Source organism: Rhea americana, unplaced genomic scaffold, assembly GCF_003343005.1.
Source record: "Rhea americana isolate MKP2758 unplaced genomic scaffold, rheAme1 scaffold_120, whole genome shotgun sequence".
Classification (NCBI taxonomy): domain Eukaryota; kingdom Metazoa; phylum Chordata; class Aves; order Rheiformes; family Rheidae; genus Rhea; species Rhea americana.
Window position 1 is genome coordinate 2,126,284 of NW_028185262.1, and position 23,618 is coordinate 2,149,901.

General features: G+C 40.2%; 1 protein-coding gene across 3 annotated transcripts in view; it reads right to left on the reverse strand.

The window, feature by feature from the left end:
• Positions 1–23,618, reverse strand: part of CHCHD6 (coiled-coil-helix-coiled-coil-helix domain containing 6) — a 115,347-nt gene that overhangs the window by 76,761 nt on the left and 14,968 nt on the right. The window lies entirely within an intron of this gene.

A 23,618-nucleotide genomic window follows, 5' to 3' on the forward strand; every position in this document is an offset into this window, starting at 1 on the left:
ACACAATGAAAGTGTCTGTGGTTACAGTAACAGCTTTTCCCTTTGAGCTCTTTACAACTGGCAGTATTTCATTGCATTCCTACCCCTAAGTTGAACTAGCATTAGGAAAACATGGCATTGACGGAACTAAAATAAACTTTTCTTTAAGAYTTGAAAATACAAAGCAACAATAGCAAGAAGAATGGCACCAGCTACCCCACCCACCTACATACATATACAAAATCTCTGCGGCCGTATACGCTACTGCCAGGTAGAAGACCCTTCAAAACCAGACTGATTAGCCCGTTTAACATGAACACAAACCCTTCTAATCTGCAGCACTGCAGTAGCACTGCTCTTAACTTTTAATGATGTTGGTACAATCATAGAAATGCTAGTCCAATATGATTAAGCAGCTGGGACAGAAACATCCCCATAGGCTTAGACCTGTCATTTTATGGTCAACAGCCATTGTTAATGAGAAAAATTATATCTGAAAGTAAGTTGCTGTGCATTTCCTTCTTTCTGCTCCCTAGTAATGCAAGTATGGAGGTATAATAGAGCTAAGAAGAAGAGATTGAGCTAGGCAGCACGGGATGGTTGATGAGAAGGAAGTAACTTTCAGAGCGTATGAAACCTGGCGGCAGAGAGAGAGAGAGAGAGGGAGGGACATGTTTTGAGAGTGGTTTTTTTGTTGTTGTTGTTTGTTTGYCTTGAGGTTGGAAAGAATAAGAAATAATTTTGGTTCCCATGTCTGCCATCCCAGCCAGCCTGGCCAGGATAAGGCATAAGCACTAGAGATGCACATCTAAATCCTTTTACTCCCGAACATGCTTGATCAAAGGCAAAATCTCCAGCTTCAATTTAACCAAAGCTGCTGCATATTCTCTGGCCTGTAAGTTGGCTAAAACAGGACACCGCAGAGGGCAATGAGCTGTCCTATGCATCTTGCCTAACMAAACAGATACCACAGCAACAAAAGAGGCACTGAACAGCAACTTGTGTGCCAAAATTACTGCCCTTATTCTGATAAGAGAACTACAGCTATCTTTCTGAATCAATACCCAACTGCTATGAAGAAAACAACTGAGTAAAATTTAACCGAAATGAAATTGGCAGAAGGAGGCAGCGTGGCCTGGTGGGAAACCAAAGGACCTCGATTCTCCTGCTAGCTTTCTGCATAACACCCATAAAATCAGATTAGTAAACACATACCTTGCGCTCCTTTAAGGAGAAAAATATGTAAGTAAAAGAAAGAAAGGTGACACAGTACTGATCCCTCTCCTGTACAATTCAGATGGAAGGTGATTCAGGCATAAATAGGAAAAAAAAAAAACACACTCAAAAGTGTTTCTGCACAATCTAAACAAGGAATTATGTGGCAGTGCYACTCTCTTGGAGTAGCGGACTATTTGGGGAGCACAAAAATAGCAAGTGTAGCAATCCTGGCAGGCAAGAGCCTTTAGTCTTTTTCTGGCACGATATGGACCCACGCACCCAACTTCTCATCCCAGAAACYTGCCTCATCTCATCCAATAAGAAGTTCACCATAGTTACCCATATACCACCACCACAAGGGATTGCAACACAAATACCTGATGTCTCAAACGGGACGCCRAGGTGCAGAGACATTAGAGGCGTGCTGACCTGCGTGATGATAACGCCYCCCGATCTCCCAAGCACAGCTGACTGGGCCTGCGACGCCGAAACGGGAAAATGTCTCCACATCGACGCACCCCGCCGCAGGCGAACATACCTTTGCAGGCCTGGCCTGGAGTCCTGCAAAGTCCACATCTAGCAAGAATCAAAACCASATCTCCCAACTGCACATTACGGCCTTGGTACACACACTACTCTTCCCTTCAGTACAACTCTTCCAAATAATTTCCCCCCATATTATCACCATTAAATTGTATGACTCAGACGTACTTTCTATGCCTTGCTTGTTTTAGAGAGCTGCTGCTCTTTCAGACCACTGGAGTAATATTCTATTTAGTGACAGATCTGCTTGAAAGTTGCTTTCTGTTTCCCCTCTAGCCCCAGCTGTTATTACTAGAAACTTTAGTACACTTTAGGATGTTTGAAGTATGAATGGTACCATCAGAGCATGTGTCGTTTGAAATATTCACTGTTCCAAACTGGGTTAGGCAACAAGGGAAATTTTATATGAATACAGGATATTTATTAAGAGTTCCTCTAGTCCTGCTGCTTATTCCCTACCTAAAGTCAGAAGCCTGTGATGTCCCAGACAGAACTGGCTGCCATGGAGATGATTACAGTTTCACAGGGGACCGAGACTGCAGGTGGTAAACAAAACCTCAGATACACTTTTCACACAAAGGCCTTCAGAACTAAAGAATGGATGGAGGAGGAAACATGTATAACAACAGCGGTTTGGGGAAAAAAAGAAAAAAAAAGTCAGATTTCACATCCATACTGGAGAAGCTATATTTGAGCTTGAACACATCATGCACAACATAACCCAACTCCATAGATGACAACTCAGAAACTGAAGAGAAAACACAACAGGGAGCATGAGGTAGAGGAGAGAGAAACAAAACAGAGAGGGAAGGGAGACTGAAAGTAGTTAAGACATATGAGTGAACTCAAAACTTAGATTGGTGATATACACACATATACACATTTTATCTATATAAAATATACTGTATATATATAGATCTTTGTGTGTATGTATACACACACGTACAATTACATATGCAGCAAAGCATACACACGGGACAAGTATTTGCAAAGGAGTGTATACAATAGGCAGTTTCCCCTCTGTAGAGTATATAAAATATATTTTTAAATGCTCAAAAACTCTCTATAAGGGAGCCAGAAGCTAAAAGCACTACATGCTTACAAAAGGGCAGTGAAGGTACATCACTAGCACGCTAATTTGTCTTCCATGGGCATGGATACACAAATTGGTGGGGGAGGTTCTTTAAAGTTCTTCTGATCTTTACATTTTTTTTCCATGACTTAAATTTTCCCAAGCTATTTAGGTGCTGCTTTGGATCATGACCAAGAGCCAGGGCAGAGTCATGTGTAACTCCCTGGCTCCTCCTCCTCTCCCTCTATCATACAACCCCTTTAGAAATAAGCTGTAAAACTTGTATATCAACTAATACTTAATTCATAGCTTTAGAACAGAACAATTCAAACACTGGTCAGCTAGATCACAGATAGGTCAAAAGAAATATATAAAGCTCTTAATTGAGGTAATGAAACATTATTGGTTTATTGTTAATGAACAAAGCAAAAGACACTTCTAGCCTTACCCCGAACTGAAATCAAGATACCATGAACTAGCATTAATATATAGCTGGTCTTCTAGAACTGGGCTCCACTCTAGCTGCATACATTCAGAAATCAGTTTTGGCTTTTCCTATCATCACCAGATTTATATTACTTTTATTCACAGTCTTTTCTCATCACCTTGTTAAGCATGAAAACTAGGGATGAAATCTGCTACAAGGGGGCTTCTTGGCAGGGTCAAATGACAGTAGGGAAAGTGGCACCCAGGAATAAAGTGCAGCAATAGCACAGCCCACAGCTGATGGCTACCATCAGGCTGCCGCTCTCTGCAATACTGTTTGCATTCTGGAATTAGGGGAGAGGGCACAGAAAAGAATCTGCTGGAGAAAAACAAACTCTTTCCCTGCAAAGGGTAAGTACAGCTACAAGGAAAGGTCCATACCACAAACTATAAAGAGCTTCCTCAAAGGCAAGTCACAGCACTTGGCAAGATTATTCCAAAAATATTTATCATCTTGGCAAAGCACATTCACCAGTCACAGACAAACWAGCAAAATGATGCCTAGAAAACAAAATCAGTCAGAAGCAATCCAGGGAAATAAGCTGAAGGATAAAGGAAAGATACTTAAGTCTTTATCAAATGCCTTGTTTCTAAATCATTCTGTCTTTGCTGAGAGGAGCTATCAGCTTCCCCCAAAGGCATCTAGTAACATCTCTGCAACAGCATAGCAGAGATGTTTTGGCCGGGTACCTCAGCTTGCCTCACTTCACAACTACAAATTCTTACACCTCCTGCTTTCCCATTTTCCAATGCTGGTAGCAGTGCGGGTGGCGGCGGGGCAGGGAATGCTATTAAAGGCTTCAAGACTAGAAGAACGAACTGACAGTAGTGCACGGAACACCAGAACTAGCTCCAAAATTAGCTAGCTGGCATGTTCCTGACCAAGTCAGRAGGGAATGGCAAAGCTGAAAGGCCCACGCTGGAACAGTAAAAGGCAGCTTAAGCACATCACGCCTGAGACTTAACAGCAAAATTTTACAGGGAGGACTGTACAAGACCAGTAACCATGGGGAGCACTGACTCAACCTTCACTTGCATCAGCAGTAACATCACCGTCAACAATGTGGAGTTGTCTGCAGCCACTATTCCAGACATGTAAGGCTTACAAAATCACCCGCTTTTTTGTCGTTTCTCTCATTCTGTTGAAAGCAGGAGACTGTTCTTGTTTTCTTTTAACCCCTGACGCAGACTCACGGCCTTAAAAGCCGGTACTGGTGTAACCTGCATTTCCTCCTGTTTCTGCTGCTCTCTTAGCCAGCTACACACATCACCAGATCATATGTGGTTTCAGCAGCTGTAAGCTACACAAAAGGCACCAGTGAAAATCTTTATGGAGGAAATAATATGCAATTTTCTAGCTGAACACCTTTTAAAACGTAATGACAGAAAATAAAATCCTGCATCTGTGCTCAGCAATAACAATCTGTACACGCGCAGTAACAACATGACACTTGGAATAAGCAAGATCCAGACAAAAAGAGAGCTTACCCAGGCATCCAAATCYGCTGGCTTGGAATAGAGAGAGCGTAAGAGAGAAAGGAAAGGAAAGAAGAAAAAGAAATCAGTGATTTATGCAGGCTGCCTGCTGCTGCRCAATATAGCTCTTAGGACAACAAGTTCAGAAGAGTTCCTTAAAAAKGACAAGCATCTTAAACAGTGCGGCACTGTCCCCTGTTGGGAACTGTGCTATTAAAGCAAAACAAAAACAAAAGCACATCCAACCCCAAAAGTAAAAACAAAACAAAAACTCCAAATACTGTTGCAGCATCCCCCTGTAGAGCAGATGCTAAACAGAGATAGATGTGAAGCAGCCAGCGTCAGGGAGTCATGCAAGGCACCGCACAACGGTAGACATGCTGATATCCACACCACGCACCAACGAACGTGGCAGTGCCAGGCGTATTCAAAAGGAGGCCAACAACTGCACAGTTTCCAAACTTCCTGCAAAGAACATGCATCCTTTTGCAAGGGCATTTTTAAACACACAGCTGTTCTTAAGTAGCAAGTCATCATCTTTGCTGGACGATTTCAAAGAGTGCTTCCTAACAAAGTCAGTTGACTGATGAGATTCCCAGCCAGATCTTCCTTCATAGGCAGGTGAATACATGTGCAGTTCACAGTCCAAACCGCTATACCAAATACAGGCTGCCTTCAATGGCTTCTTTTCTTTTTTTCAGCRAGCCAATTTAAGGACTTCAGGGAGAAGACGAGCAGATCAAGCAGGCTGCAGTATCACCTCTTATTTACTTATTACTACTTTTTACTTACGCAGTAACCCTGTAGCAGCAGAGCAAGTACAAGATAAACATTTCATGCCCATAAACACCTCCTTCTGAAGCCAAAGCATTTACGAGGCAGCCACAGCACTCATTTGTTGTCAAGGGCTGAGAGCCTTCCCTGCCTCTCAGGGCTACATTCAATCAGCAACACATTTACTAAGCAGGAACTTCACAGAAGGGCTGCCTTTTTATTTTGTTTGTTTTTGTTTTTTTTTTAAAAAAGATTATTTATTTGACAGGGGTTGACAGGGCAGGAGGAACTTTCATCTTGGTTATAGTTCAGTGCCAGAGGGAGCAGACAGCAATACGTTTATGGGATCTGCCATCATTTTTATGGTGCAGAGCAACTACTACAGGTAACTAAGGGATGATGTGTCAGCAGCTCTGTGCCATCCACCCTCATCCTTTGCCACAACTGAGATGGGGGTGGAATTGAACATCTACAGTTCAGGTAGGAGAGGCCAATGCCCTCCTTTCTGCAGACAGGCTTGATACAACAGCATCAAGTCATTGGTCAAACAAATCAACACACAGCCGGTGTTCACTGTATCCTCTGACCAATCTTGACAAAAGCCTGATTTGAAAAATTTTTTTCTTCTTGATGATTATTTTACAGTCCAGACAGATGTTTTTAGTTTTTTGTTTTTTTTTTTTTAATATACATTTGATCAGTTGCAAGGCTGTCCATCCTCAGCAGATGGACAGGAAGAACACGGCACTCTTTATGGTGCATATTGTTATTAGAGTAGATGGATCACAAATGTAGGTAGCTCTTTACTGATTTTATATCTGTCATCTGTGGGTRACCTAAGCCATTAACTGTCACTCTCCTGGTGGAAAAATGCTTGCATGGCAAAAGGAACAATTGGTACCAACACACAGTTGCTGAGCAAGAAGAAACCTGCCCTATCGCCAAGAAATGGCTCCCCTTACATCAATAAAAGATATAATGTACAATAGTAGAATTACAGTCCAAAGAAAGAAAATATCATTGCTAACACAGTGCATCTATTCTGTAGGTACTGCCAAAGGCTTTAATTTTGTCACATTTCATAATGGAGAAAAAAAATTATTATTCCAAGAATAGATAGATATACTCCACTGAATGGAAACAGGAAAATTAAAACAGGTTTAAATGCAGTAGGACATGTTCTTGTGTTGGAAAAAATAATTACATTTAGAGTGAAGCAAAAACTAAATTAAATATAATAATAATGAAAAMTCGAACAGGCTGCTGGGTTAAATCTTGCTGCCTAGTAAGTCTACGCCAAGATCTTTTGGTAGATTTTTAGGTGTATTTACCACTATTGACTGATAATAAAAGACAAAAGGTGCCCAACTAATGTTTTCAAAGTTTCTGTTAGCTGCCTAAGAAAGATAGCAAGATTTCTTGCTTCCTAACCAATTGAACTTCACTTTCAGCTCCACCTGCAGCTTTGAGTTTTTTAATCCCTGTCCCCAGACACAGTCAGCTTTAGGAACTCTTGATAGGACTGCTGTGTTCTTGTGCTAAAAAAAAAAAAAAAAAAAAAAAAGGGGGGGGGGGGAGGGTTAATTTCTTCTCCAAGTAATCCACTAGATAGCAACTATGGGAAACAGAATAAACAGTGGACTTACTCCTTTGGGATCAAAACCAAATCAAGATTCTCCTCTTCACTGCACCAAAACCAAAACTTATTATTCAGACTGGATCTGAAGCCAAACTAGCCATCGTTATTCTAGGTATTCATGTGGAAAAAGACACAGTCCATTTGGGTAACACTCTGGTTAGATACGGGAACTATGCAAGTAACACATCTGCACTTCTGAAAATTCACATCAGAGCACTGATGCTGCAGGCAGGGAATAGTATTCCAGAGGTATCCACTGCCCACTTTCCACTGAAATCACGTATATAGAGCCAAATTAGTACGTTATTCATAGGAACAATCACCTACACATGACCGCCACTAACGGCACACCACCCACATCTACGGCAGACGATAATCAAAACACCGCCCTGCAACTGGGGCTGGGGAAGGAAGCGATCAGCATGGTAAGGAGCAGCCTGAGGAAGGGCACTGCCTTCGTCTTCCGTTGACCAGACTAGAACCCGTAAATGCCAAGTTTCATTCTAGATGCTGATTACCTTGCCATAATTAGTAACACTGCCACATTACTAATCTCACTACAGCATAGCCAACAACTCAGGAATCCAGACTACTAGTCTGGTAGATTTCCTACTTAGGAACTCAATAAAGAGTATTTTTAGAGGCATTGCCAACTTTGGGAGTGGAAGATAAGAGTGGGAGATGCGAGAAATGAAAAGCAGCAGGTGCCCAAAACCTAAGACAGCTGCTGGCAACAACTTTTGCACTCATGTCAGGATCTGAGGAGTTCGGCAGCGCATATTCTAACATCTTGATGACCAGACTTCATCACTGAATGAGCAAAGAGTCCCTTTTCCTTAGGGCAGTAATCCAACTCTAAACTTTTTCATGATAAGAATTAAAGAATATATCTAGACATTTAGTATCCACTCCAAACCCTTAAATACTTCCAGTTTAGTGGAAAATTGAAGCAGCATCAATATTAAAAGTAACAAGAGTCAGAGGCGTAACCAATTGACAAGGGAAAGAGGGCAGGAAGAGAGAACTGAACAGCAATCAATTCTAAGGAAAGGCTGTGATAAAATTACTCAACTCTAATACGTACAGAGCATATACAATTTCATGAACACTAAGATGGGAAGTAGCAGTAAAGCCCCCTGCCCTTTTATGATTCAGGGACAACTGCAGTTTTAATACTTAAGGCATTGCTGAAAATAGGTTTGCAATGCTGACAGTTGACAGTTTCTATTTAAAACAAAGAGAAATCTATTTTATCAAATCCAAAGCAAGCCATCTGCTTTCATTGCTTGCTTTAATACTTCAGCCCATTCCAACGTTCTCCTTTTCCCATCACTGTTTCTATACATGCATACATACCAAGCTTTCATTTTGCAGGCTGACAACAGACAAGGCATTCAATGTCTATAGAAACTTTTCAGTGTGTGTCAGGTCTCCAGAGATATATGCTCAAGATACTTATTTCTGATAGCAGGTAAGTCAACAACCCACTCTAAGTTTTTTACCTCTTTGCTTAAATTCCTACTCTGCATATCAGGCACAAGAACCTCCAAGTCCCTGACCAATTTGGGGGGGGCACCCTCGAGAGAGAGGGTGCATCACGAACTTCACTATTAGTTATGTCACCCCTATCCTCAAATATTTCAGACCCTACCCAGTCAATAAAGTATTTTCTCATAGAGCTAGAATCAAAGACCATTCAACTCATTTTGGATTATTTCTAGCTCATCATCAATATCAACTCCTATTTTGACAATCTAAGTATAGTATATGGCTTTCTAGGGCTAGAGCAAACAGGAGAATAATGGTTTCACGTGCCTACATCCCAGTGTCTTTTCTTGGCAGGCATCTGGGGGACATTGCTTTCCTCTTGCCAGGTTCTTAAAATGGAGCTATGTTAGCTTCCGAGTAAAATATGCTAGTTCAAACACAACCAACATTTTGAAAAAAAGGAAAAATAAAACACACACACAAGATGACGTGCATAATCAACACAAATGCCTCAGGACAGCACAAACAAGGAACTCCAAACTTGCTCCCACACACTACATGCAATTTCTACCTGCCTCTAAACGCAACAGATAATCTGTAAGCACTAGCCAGAGAATATAGGTTTAATATACTACAGTGAATCCAGGGTTTCTGCTACAAGATTACAAATCTAATTTCTTCTTGTTTAAAAAAGATTCTTCTCAAATGCTACACAGTTTAAAAAGAAACACAGTTGACCTCGAGGCCATTTTTTTAATACAGGCAAAGACAGTCTTAATTATATGCTCGAGTAAGAAAATTCTTGAAAACCTTCAAAGTCATGGTCATGCGTCTCCTTTGTCTCTTTATGATTCCTTCAGTAGGTGGAGACACGAGGTACACTTTCAAGCATCACAGTTTATATTTTTATCAACTTGTAAATTTTCTTGTTTCCTCTAGTCTTTCATCCTAGACATATGCAAAATACACTTTACTCAGCATTGCAGGGTCAGCACTGCATCTTTCTGGAAGCAGAATCCTATTTACCAGCTTATAAGATACATATGGGAAATATGCACAGTAATCAAGATTTAATATAAATCAAGTGCATTCCCAAGCCTTACAGAATGAATCACAAAAGGCAGGGGGGAAATAAGTGGCATGTGCTAATATACATACATTATCAGGCTGTTATTAAGGCATTGCATATGGAATAAAGTCGAACCAAAACATGAAAAAAAATAACGGAGACCGCATGGAAGGAGAAAGGACTGAAAAGTAAAGAACTTCACTGCAGTCACCCTCATTTACATGATCACTAAACAGAGATGAGTAGTCAGCATTCAATTTCCCTACCACTATTTCTGAAAATGTACCGCAATCTTGGCCTGCAGCATTCCTACATCCTAAGCCTCAGTCAATGTTATGAAAAGGCTGCCAATTAAGTTGTGGTTTTGAGCTACAGAAAAAATGTCCACTAGAGACCGATTCCTGCTTCCAGAGCACTTGCTTCCCACTGTGCATTTTAGGAAGCGAATACGCTGGTGCTCAAATGCACTACTTGCTCTCTATAAGGCTATGATCAGAGAAAATGCTGCAAGGTAGCATCTTTTAATGAAGACCAAGTATATCATAATGGAATCGTCTGCAAAAAGAATGTAGATTCAGCAACAGTGAGGATTTCAGGCTATTGTAAAACTGCTCTTTATTTTTACATTGCAATCTCTAGGGCATGATTGTAACAAGAGCAACTTGCAAATCACTGTCACTGCCAGCAAAATTTTGATTTCCATTTGATAGGACAATTTGCAAACAGCAGTTTTCCACATTGAACAAGGGCTTAACATTTGTAAGAGCCACAAGAATTCAATGCTGATTCAACGCTCATTTACTAGGCAATGCAACACTCTTTTATGCAGTAGGAAGCATAACAGCTCAAGGCAGGTGGCTTGAAAAAAATTTCGGGGGAGTGAAGACCATTCTCTAGTAAGGAGCAGTAACAGTTATTCTCCCATCAAGGGTCACAAACCAGAGGTTACTGCTATAGAGAGGAAGGAGGTTAGAGTAGGTGCAACAGGAAGAGTTAAGCAGCTCTAATGAGTTTTCTTTGGGGAAAAAAAAAAAAAAAAAAAAGTGTTGTTTCACTCTCAAGTCCCAGGGGAGCTCCTAAAGTTCAAACGTGCTAAGGAACCAAAGTAATATTTACTCCTAGACCTTTTGATCAAAAGCAAAAAGCTTGATTTCAAAGTTTTAAAATACTGCAGGCATTAAATATAGCCATTAGATGACCTGACAGACCTAAGATTCATGCTTCATGAACCCGCAAACTGAAAGAGTCAATCCAGCTCAGAGTATCGCAGAACCCTAAAGACAGATAGCCACATTTATTATAGTAGATACTATTTACAAACGTATCTCCACGTTGATTGCTCTCTAATTATAGATGGGACACATACAATCATTTACTTTCTGTGAGCTCCTTTTGTACACGACACCTCCAAGTCGACGAAAGTAATCTTAAGGAATCTGTTGATCGATTTATTGATCAAACAAGTTGACCGGTGTAGCGGACTAGAAATAACCAGACCGCAAAGCGATTTGACAAATATTGCTGGAGACTAGTCACTAAAGGCAGTGAAAGAAAAAAAAAATAAAAAAAAAACTCTTAAAACTTGAGTTTGGGCTTTTTTAAGCAGTAGAATCTATACTAACAGTTGCCCTAAAGTTTTACTTCATTCCTCATGCAGATCTGCTTGGTCACATGAACTCCCAAACCAAATGCTCAAGATTATTCTGTACAATCCAGTATTGGCTATTAAATTCAGCAGAAACAACTGGCAGAATTTCAGCTCCTATTAGCAGAAAATGAGAAGAAAGAAAAGGAAGAAAGAATAGTGTGTTCTACAAGAGTTTGAGATGCAAAGAGATTCTTGTATTTAATTCCTTCCATATTCCATAGGATGGAAGGAAAAGAGGTACAGACCATCCTTCACAGTTAGTTTGCAGTGCTCTGGACAAGTTTCTGGAAATTCTGTGGTGGGACTCTACTGCAGCTTTCAAGAAGCTCCAACAGCAAGGAGTGGATTACGTCCCTGACCAGCACTGAAAATTGTCAACCTCACCGATCAAAGTATTCACTTTGATGGCCTTTTTTTTTTCTTGTAGATTTAATTGTGATTTAATCAGGTTTTCAGTGAAATATTTTGGCAGCTTATCATAAGACTGAACTGAACTCAACCTGTGCTTGTTTACACTGTCCAATTAGTTGTGGTGAGAACTGCCAGCCAAATCCAGCAAGCAGGAGGCAACCATAGGACTTAGTTCTGCTGCACCTGAGTGGTTTCTAGGAGGTGGGGAAAGAGTTTAACTGAGAGAGCAGGAGGTGAAGGAAAAAGCTTGCATTATTACTATTATTATTACAGTATTTTAGACCATCATGTATCATGGTGGTATTCAGAAGTTTAATTCTTTCATTGCACTGGGGATGACTGTAAACCTCAGCAGTGTCAGTAACTTTTTCCACAAGCATAAAATTAAGGAAGGGAAAAACGTTCAGGGGCAGACAAAATAAATTAGCAAGACCAAATTCACAATCTGTCATAACCCCTCAGCATTTTAGGAAATAAACATCAGACTTGTCAAGGCAACCTTTAAAATAAATAAATAAAACCTTTAAAGCTTTATTTATCACCTAATATTCTCCTTCCTACTTGTCATATAATACACTATACGTATATAAAATCAAAAGCAAAATCCACTCAAAGAACCAACACTTTAGTGCTCCATTTTTCCATTTAATGTTGAAACATATACCCACAGAGACCTTAAAACATTTTAAAGGATCAAGCTTTTCTTCTCATTAGTACCACTATCACGTTGTTCTGAACTGTGGTCATATAACCTTTTGCACCTTTTTCACTCTATTGAATCAATCTCCCCTGGCAACTTCTGGTGTGGCACTCTGTTCCCCCCTGCCTCTGGCTCTTCTTCCCTCACTAATTCTCTGTTCGGAACTGTGAAGCACAAAATTAGACGTTTCAAATTAAGCAAAGAGAGAAAATGAGAGAACCTTATTAAATCAACATTAGCATCAGAGTGTCTTTAGAAGAGAAACTCAATTGCAAAACATTACTTGTCTCTGTAAAGCTCTTTACCTTGACAGAAATGAGAGACAGGCAGCAGCCAAAGCCTTCCTCCTCTGCCCCCACCTTCCTCTTCATGCTGGTCACAGTGCTTGAGCAAAAAGAGCTGCAGTTTTTTCAGACCACAGCCCCAAAGGGAACAGAGCTTTACTTGAGCTCACAAGCACTGGAATTGCTGGCTAAAAAGGACAATGTCTATCAACGTGTTGTTAAAAAACAAACAAGCGACTCCAAAAGCACCCTAAGTTATTTGTGTGTGTGTGCATGCATGTGCACATGCGTATCTCAACACACAAAAGTACTCAGCCTTTCAGAAAGGGTCAACCACAACACTCTTACCTTAAGTCAAGTTAATTTTTTTACCTCTTACAGCAACACAAAGAGGCATTTGAAGTTTTGATCACCTTTCTCAGTCCCCAATGATCAAGATTACTGACACTTTAGGCAACTTCACTCCTTTTCAAGAGAAGTCACTGGAATATCATACCACTCCCTTCTGCAGGCGGATTAGTCATGCTTTTGAAACCAGAGATCCCTCTGAGGATGCATGGCCTCAGGGACATGACATTCCCTTGGCACTTTTTGATTAAGAGTTGATATTTGCATTTTGTACCAATACATAGATTGAGTGTACACAACTTACACCACTGTGCAACAGGTTGCGTACTTGTCTGTTGGGCTGCTGCCTAAAACAGGCAGTGTTTCAGAAGTAATTTTGTAGGGAGAGCTTGTAAAATGTGTTGTTGAGGAGCACTATGGAAACAAATCCTATTAAAACAAGCTAAAGTCAAAAAAGTTTTTTTAATATTTCAATTAATTAAAATCTATGTTTAGAGAATCCCTCTAGCTAAAGATTATCCTAGGGGTAACTCAATTCCTGAGGACAGTATTAAGTTTACAGTGCATCTTTGGGGAAAACAGCCACTGCTCCAGCGGAAATGGAGGTTGAAGTATTTGGTTGCTCTTGTCCTTTCAGGCATATATAGTCACACCTTTCAGGTGTATATTAGACGGCAGTAATAAACACTTTGCATTTTAGAGACAGATTTCCATCCAAGAGCAGACTCCCTTACAGACAAGAAAAGCTCTCTGCAAAGCAATGAGTGTTGGCAGTTGAATGGTTCTGACACCTCTCCAGAGCTGTAACAAAAGTGACTACTACTTCACATCATAGTAATGCTTAGGGGCCTACGCCTTTAACCAGGTGCTAAACAAAGTAGTTCATGCACCAGAGAGTTAAGAAAAGAACACAACAAGGAAACAGGAAGGAAAAGGATAAAAGTAATAACTGCAAAAACTAGTAATAAAAAGCTAGTTTGGTCGTGAAATGATTGTCTATCCAACACCCATTTTGTAAAAAAAGGGCAACAACAATACAAGAGTGCTTGGAGTTTTCCAAAATGAAAGGGTCTGGTAAAGACTGACAATTTACTATGGAATTGTAAAGCTAAAACATGGGGAGACAGAAGAACCAGAACATATCTAATGAAGCACTGACCCAGCAGTCCTAAGGCTGCCCTCAATCCCCTCCRAGGTCAGTGAGAAGTCATTACCAAAATGCACTTTACCGTCCAGGAAAGGACAGCATTAAGCACAAACTGAAAACATATTTTTTCTCCTTTTCTCTGCTGCAGCTACTTTTCTTATAGTCTTTCCCTAGCAATCTGAACACAGAACTAGAACTGGCCTCCGGAAGCCTTCATGTCCAATCCTTTGCTTCTGTAAGGACATCAAATAACATCTTTAATTCAGTTGCACAGTTGCTATAATAATGTCTGACCAGCACTATAACAACATCATCTTATAAAGTTAAGCACTAAACAATGATCAAAATTAATAAACTAATATGTGTAAATTTTCATGTATTATCTCATGGGATGGGATATAATTGTGTTGCAAGGCCCTCACTCTTGTACACAAAACACCTAGAATGGCAAAGCAGAGGAATACCACTTCAGTCAATAAAAAATAAACAAATAAATAAGCAGCACTGGAATATCAGAGCTTTTGCCAAGTAATAGACTCTATTTTTCCCACCAACACCAAGTAATAACTCAGTATTTATATGACCAGCACTTTGAGCTCTTTAGTCAAGGTTCCCAGTCCGAAGATTTTTCAGACAGCAGTCAACTTTTAATTGTCACACAGAACTAAAGGAAAAGGGTGAGAACTGGAGGGGGTTGGTTGTTTGTTTACCACCATCTAATTTTGCTTCTTAAAAATCATAGGTCGATAAGATAATTTGGCAGATACAAACTTCATAACTCAACCGCGTAATTAGATGGAGGCACTTAAATCACTTATAACTAAAGGCTTGGAAAAGCTTTTAAAAAAAGTTTTTTGAAAAACCTCAAAAATCAGAGAACTAAAGAATCAAATAGTGTAAAAAAAAAAATCTACACATCACCTATTCACCTTTGACGAGTTCAATGATAGCAACACACCACAACAACGCTTCTTGAGATAGATACTATTCAAAGAGGCAAGATGCAATAATTTGTCCCGATTCATGCAGAAAACACCAGAYAGGACCATGACTGAAATTCTTCCTTCTTTGATTTAACCTATTACGTTTCACAGGATACCCAAGTTGCAGAGGAAATTAGTATTTTCACCATCACATGTATTTGCTCATATTACTGAAAGGAAGACAGTCACAACGTACTGATGCTTGCCTGTTAATATCCTTCCAAGACGGCACAATCAGAAAATTATCTCGAACCAACTACAGTACGGAACAAAAAGTTACATACATTTGAGATGAAGTAAAATACCTGGAACAGCAAAGAAAGAAATCTGTATTTAATTCTTAAGTCTCCTTTAAAGGAGTCATGAAGCAGCAGTGAATGTGGAATGCCATCCACCAAATTCAGATAACTAGTACTACTCACTGTGATTAGCTCATGCTAGGTGCCAGCCTGCCACCTACTACTGTCAGTAGGGAAAATTCACTATCAGCTCCAAGAGGATTCTGAAGAAATGAACAAAAACACTAAAAAAAGCAGCAGCAAGACAGAAAAAAAACCCACAATGCAAAGAGTCAAGCAGGGTCTGCTTGCAGCAGTAACTCTTGGCTGCAGCACTTAACTCACTTCTGGGACATCACTATAGTAGACTTGTCTCATCATCATTCTTTCTTGTTTTTTTCCTCCTCTCTTCCAAGCAGCAAATCAGGAATTAATATTCACAGGTTCTATGAGTGACATAATTGCAATTTAAAAAGGGCAATTAATCATCAGCCACACTGGCAGCTGACTTGCCAGGCTGTGATCCTTTCTTTCCACACCTGCCAACAAGCACACAGGAGGCAAAAACATCACGTTTGCACATAAAGCCCAGAAATGCAATTCTCCCTCTTCCTCCACCTCTCCTTTACGTTCTCAGGTTTCACAACTTATGTTATGCTCCCCCTAAACCCTCCACAGCCCTACAATGTAGCCCCTTTGAATCACTCACCCACCCTCTCCCTAGCTGCTCCCCCACAATGCCCAATCAGTCCCTTGCTATTTGAATGCAGAATGCTCTCTGTGTTTTAGCTTCCCCATACCATCAAACAGACCACTATATTGTGCAAGTCTACTTTATCTCAAAAGTACATAAGATAATACATTGCTACATATCGTAGGGAAAAAAAAAATCTGCGAAGATTTAGACCTCAGCAAGCTGTGAGGTCTTCAAGTGATAGATTTAAAACAATTGGCCAAAAGACCTTTAAGATCTTGGGCCAAAAAGTTTATACAAAAAGCCTCTAGGCCAAAAAAAGCTTGCTTAAGCAGGTGCCACTGCTCCTAGTCAAGCACAGCAGATTCATGGAGACTGAGGACTTTTGTTCCAACACAAGCTGCGTAGTCTCCCTACCCTCATTCCAGCCAGTCAGCCACCAAAAATTAGGTTTCATCTTAACAATATAGGAAAGTAATTTGATGCTTTTGTCTAAGAAAGAGGGTAATTTCAATCCTAAGAATTAAGCCAGCATGCAAACTGAAACACAAATACGTATTGCACATCTTGGTCAGAGTTCCAAACAAAGGTAGTTGGCAGAAACTCTCTGCCAGGAGGTAACACCAATAAATGGCCTCTCTTTCATCTGTTATTAGATAATAAACAGGCTTTGCTTCCTCACACTGTCCTCATTTCTGTGAGGTCCCTCTCACAATTTGCTATCTTTTTGACACAYGCTCTGGTTTTCCTTCACCCACAAGCCTGACCACATCATTGCAAGTTAAATGACACATCTACAGCCTACTTCTCTCAGCTCTGTGGAACTAGGCAAGTACATATACAAGTTCTCACCAGCTTTTTCTTCATGTAGATTTTGCAGAGGTTTGGTAACCTCTTAAAGAGCATTTTATTCCCATGCAGACCTTTGTGTTCCAACAACAYAGGTATCATGTGCCCCCTCATCCTCTGTTCAGGAAGGGCTGACCTTGTCTTTCACCAACGAATTGTTCCTTAACAGACAAGGGAGTGCAGTGTTAAGAAACATYGGGTATTTCACTTAAGTATGTACCCTTTCCCAACCTAGGGGTGAACAACCTGTTACTTAGTTGCATTTCCTCACAATTAATGGCTGGATCAAAGGCTCTTACTGGATTCTTCCGCAGGCAGAAAGGATGCTTACATAAAATAGATTTGGGAGCAAAGCTTGAAAGCTGGAGAAAAGACAAATGCCCCTCAGACACATACAGGGCTTCTGTGCTGATGCCGAGGATCACAGATGCTGCATTTCTTAGATTTCTTTGTTTAAAAAAATAMTAATGCTTGTGCTTCCAAATCTTCTTAACACCTGTAAGCTTCATGCTTCCAGTCAGCATTTGCTCACATCTTTATCTTCAAACCAGTACTATGAAGTTTTGATAAGCCTTTTCCTTCCCAATATCTCAGTCCGTATTAGTAATGGGCACTAAAATCCTTCCCTTTCCCTCGTCCACGTTTTAACAGCCAGCACTGCCCGAGTTGTGTGTGAGGCCCAAAGCACTGCCCTGTTATTACACACTTATCTCTGCAAAACCACCCTGCACAAGTGACAACTTCCATGGCAGGGGGAGGGGGAATTGTGCAGCTTTGCGATAATTAAAGCATAGACGAGTGTCACTGCTGTAGATAATTATGCATTAGCAGTGAAATTATTTAATGGAATAAAACAAAGTAAGCCGAGCGTTTTGTTTAAAAGGGAATTTAGGGTCTGCAAAAGATGCCGAACCAACGCCCCAGGAGACTGAAAATGACAGCCCTCTATCATTCACACACACGATACAACACCGGCAACAGCCTGCCAGGCTTCCACCTCCCACCTACACACGGAGGGGAACAGAGGAGATGCAAAAGAATATTTTGGCATCCCTGGCCATTCAGTCTCATTTGTCTGATGTCTGYCCACGTAGGGACCAACCACTAAATAGAGAGGAACAACTGACTGGGAAYAACTTCCTAAAATGAAGGTATTGGCTCCAACAGAATGGATTAATTCAACCCACAGATTTTCCATAACCACCCCCCACCCCAAGCAGCTATCACGATATCATTTTTAATTAGCATCAATATAGACAAGACTCCAACCAAAAACAGAAACAACGGGGTAAGCAGGTACRCTGCCTGCAACAAAACTATCTCTTTTAACTAAGTCCATGAGGTTCCCCCCATCCTCTCTCCTGTATCCTCTTGCCTTAACAATCATGCACCTAMACACGCTCTTGTCACTGCTCTCATCTAGACGGCTCTCAGAGTCCTCCTGCTTGTTAAAATGAGGACTCTCAAGGTCAGTCAGAATTTATAAGGCAGCCATTTCATCTTTTGTGCTTCTCTGGCTACTTTCCTTCCTAAAAGCTGCTGAACATTGGAGATTCTGCCGGGTCTGAAAGCCCTGCCAACACCAAGGCCAATTAGGAGTTTCAGAATGATGCATATTAAAGTTATTACGGCAGTTATGCAGCCAGAATAAATCTTAACTGAACCCTTAAGTGGTTGTTATAACTTGTTTCTCCTTCTTGAAAACAGATGAAAAGATACAAATCTCCTCCCTAAAAATCTGCAGGGAYTCAAGCCAGCCACCAACTTCTCTCTTAAAAGAGAGAAAAATTATCATTCATTTTGACCAAGGCCAACTAGACCATCTTTGTTTTTTAAACTTCAGTCAAATCAATTAGAAATTCACAATACCAACTGGGACTGACCTAAGGTACTTCCATGAAAGAAGAACACCATCTACATCTGAAACATCCTCTGAAAGAAACTCCAGAGATTGCAGTAAAGGACTTCACTTAGACCTTCTAAATAGTCTAGTGCTGATAGTCAAAAGGACATAGATATTCCACTTTATTTTTTTTACAAAGAACCAGGTTTTGCAAATAGTATCCAATCAGAAGACTAGGACGTAGATTCTCTCAAAACAGAGAATCTTGAAGAGAATCTGAGGAATGGATGCAGTGATACACATCTTGACACTGAGCAGGAGATGCTGTTAGGACAGCATGTGCAACTCTTCTCCCTTTACCTGCAAAACTGAACTTGCTGTTGGGAGCAGTTATCTACCTCTAAAATGAGTACTATTAGAATTGAACTAGAGAGCTGGAGAGCAAAGAGAAAACTGAGGTGGCTAAGAACATACCGTATCACTTCCATGGAAACCTGCACTGGCTTCATGACAACCTTGCTATCCCTCAGCAGCCTGAACATACAACAAGTTCATGACCTGCTAGATCCATGCATTTAAGCAGGAGAGTAAGCCACAGGAAGCATGGTGACAAAATGAAAGAGAAGAGCAGATGCATTCAACATATATCTCYAGTTTGTAAGTTTTGTAGGCCACTATGCAGCAGTCTATTCAGTGGCCTCACAATTTGAAGCAACGTATTTCTGCAGAAACCAATGGACTGCAAACACACAGAGTAAACTCATTCTGAAAATTATGGTAACTCTTGAAGAAACTAGAGCCAGAATTAAAATAAGTAAAAACTTAGAGATATTTCATTGGTATGCAAGTAATTTGAGGGCTCATCAGTTCTGGTCCACACCTGAAAGGGAGCCCTCTTAGATGTTCCTTCACTGCCATCTTCTGGAAATACTGTGTCTGTGAAGTTGCTCTGAATAAGAGTAAGTGGAGTAAGAAGAAACTCAATGAAGGAATGATCATTCGCATGCAACTGAAGCGTTTACTAAAACTCTTTAATCCCAAAGTAAGGAGTGCTACAACCGGAATTATATCCCAAATGAACTGAGCAGCAGAGCACAGAGCCCACAAGACAATACACAGAGCAGCCTCTAAGACAAGCAGGTTTTGACCCTAAATACTTCATTAATCTTCTGGATTCTACAAACTAGACAGGTAAAGGGATATTAACATGGATATGTTGTGTATAGCTTGTTTATTAGATTCCATGTGCATCATCACATTTCAAACACTCACTTGAAAATACAGCTAAACCCCAAAACACCAGTTTGCTCATACACAAAAAAAAATAAACTTGTCTTGCTAAAGAAAGCAGAAAGTTTCACAAGAGTTCATTCAGAGTCAGCAATGAACTGGAAAAAATGAACAGGTCAAAAAATATTATCAAATATTTTTATACACAGACATAAAAAGTGTACCTAAAGTCTGTGGACCAGTATATTGACTTACTAGTAGATGACATGACTTATCAAGCAGGAAATTTAGGTCCAAATCAGTCAGCATTATAGCTCTTAAAATAGCCAAATGACTTGCTGAACACTACAGGGAAGCCTAACCAAGCTCMACAGCAACACCTGCTGGACATATAAAATTGGTTCATTATTTTTTTGTTTGTTTAAACAAAGATGCTTGTTTATGAAATGAACTTCCACTGTAGTTTAAGAATGCTCACAAGGACATATTTCTTGTCCAGAAAGCAGACTCAATTTCTAAACACCAGTGCAAGCAACATAAAGGCAAAACGTTGTATTTGCATGCAAAGTACGGTCAGAAAAATCCTTTATCCTTACCTATCCTCCGAGATACTTGACAGCAAACCACTGAAATTAAAATGGGTTAAGATTTACAGTAGTGAGACTCTACTGGAGGAAATCATCTCTGTCCAGCTGCTTCAATCCCATCCGAAGAATCCCCAAGGTACCCGTTGAACTACTTTATTTCCTGTGGGAGCAGCTAGTATGTGAAAGGCCCGAGGCAGCAAGGTATTTACCAGATGCACTAAGTCCCATCTAAACGAAAAGGAATGGTAGCTAAGACCATTAGAGCTCCTTTCCCTCCAGGTGCCTTAACAGATTCCTTATTAACCTTGGAAAATAAGCCTGCTACAGCAGGATGACATTACTGGAGCAGAAGCACTGCTAATAGCCTCCACTTAAACTGATCGCAAACTGATACTTCATCTAAATCAATTACAATGACAACACATTTTTACCTCAAACAAGTAAAACGCAGTAAACTACTTCTAAACTATTGTAAAGAAAAGAAAATGCAAGTGGCTGACAACACCACCAAGATTCAGTTAAGACTTTCATCGCAGTCCAGAACAGAGCCACAGTGACCCAGGAGCCCATTAGTTACACAGGCTCGTGAACAGCTCTCAGGTGGTAAAAGGCAAATCACAAACAGATTTGTAACAGACCTATATGATAACCTTCATTAGCACAAAGCTTAGAAAAAACTTGACTACAAAAGGCTGAATGAGAGGCACACTGTGGGGTAGGGGAGGAAGGAACAACTTTTTAAATCACAAAGAAAAAAGAAAGAAAAAACCCACAGGCTAGTCTGAAGTTCATTATCTTCTAAAATTTAGTTTGCTTCAGAGCTTAGCATTTCCATGCTTTTTTAAACTTTGTACTCAAAATAAAATTCTTTTACCCTGAAAAATCACAGGATTTAAGAAATATGCAAGTTTAATCGCAACTGACAACTATATATTTTTTTAAAGTTCCTAGAAGTCCCCTGAAGTTTTAAAGTCCCAATGCCCCCTTGCCACCTTCAGCTCTTCAAATAAGAAGGTATAACATGAAAATACAGCAATGACTGACTGCTCAGGTTCTCATTTGGGAAGAAAACAGATTTTGTAAGGATCTATTTGCGTAGTGGAAGACCGGAAACCAGCAGAAGGGAGCCACAGCTTCAGTTTGACAGTGCTGATTACAGCCATAGCAAGATGAGGAACAAATCTATTCTGTTCAGGGGCTGGGGAGAAGGGAAAAGGAGAGAGAAGATAAATAGAAGCCTATGTGTTTAGAAAAAGAAAGGGGCTTGAAGTCATCTGCTAGACAGTGACCCACATTTTCCACAATAAAAACATTAGGCAGAAGATCCAGTGAATGGACATGACAGGATCCCATTCCTAACCAAGAGCTCTGGTTATTTAATAAATGCATCCTTCATCTAATGTTCTGATCAYGCCAGTATTCAACTTAACTTTTTTGTTTGGGGCAGTAATTATACATAAGTCCACTCTATCTGCCTGATTACTTTTCATTTTCAACTCCTACAGTATCATCTTTCAAGTTTGCCCGTTATCATGAGGTCTTCCAGGCTAAAATGGCTCTAAGCTTTCGATGTAATAGACAGGCGAAAGAAAGCCAGGTAACTCTCCAATTCCTTCTCCYCAGCCCCATCCCAGCTTTTCAGGTGTTCTATTTTCATTGTTTTAAATAAATAAACAAACAAATACACAAAAGAGAAAGTCATAAGCTCGTTTCCTCTCTCTAAGTTCAGTTCCTTTTAAGCAGCTCCTTTCCATCATGTTTTACTCACTGCTCATAAATAATATAGATAATTGCAGATAGCTGTAACAAACAAGCAGAGAAAAATGTACATATATAGGAAAGAAAAAATCTGAGGTGATCTATGGGCCTAGAGGAATTCCTGGCAAATAGCAACAGTTGCATCGAGATCATGTTTTCAGCTAATGTAAGGTAATTAGAAGGCCAAAAATAATACAGGGACAGACTTCAGACAAAGCTAAGCAAGGGTGCTGGCAGCTCAGCTCCCTCTGAAGTGCACATTTCCTATCTACTACCCCCACACAGTACATATAGCTATTTCTTCTCCTATAAATTTACATTAGAAAGCAGTAATGCCACTCATGGAAAGACAGGTTTTAAAAGTGCTGAAACTCCAAAAATCTATAAGCAGTGTGCAATTAGGAAGAAATTATGCTGACTAATAAGAAACTCTAAAAGAGCCCACCCAGCTGCCCAAGAGTTAACATCCTGCGTTTCTCATCAAAACCTCTTCCAAGGAGGTTAAGTACACAATAGAGTATCTAAAGCACAGCAAGAAAAGCTGCTTGAAATTCCACACATGTGCCTCAGCAATGTATTTCTATTAATGTCCAGTGTGTGTCAGCGTGAAGATAAGGTACCAACATCATGTCCAACCAGCCAGCTAGAGAATGGGACGCTGTGTAAAACATTGTGTGATACTTAGAAACCCGCAGAACAGTGGCGCCTGCAATCTCACCCTCTGCACACGTGCCTGATAACACCATCAACAAGGGGGGGCACCATGAGGAAACAGTCCTGCAATTTGGGGGAAGCAAAGAAATTGAGAGAGAGAGGCTAAGAAAAATGAAAACAGATTTCATCAGTAAATAAAAGCAAGTTTTTACAGTGCCCAGCTTTAGAAGAGGATAGAACTAAACTGGGRAAAAAAAACAAAAAACTTAATAAATTAAATTTGCTTTTCATAAAACCTTGCTTTATTTTTTCTTTGGGATTAGAAATAAAGAAATAGCCTCCATGCTCAATTTGATTACTCCCACTATATCACATACATTCAACTTCATCTCTAGCATGAGCCAAGGAAGCTATTCCCATCTCAAATAGGGCTATTCTCTGTAGCACCCCCTGTGTTGTC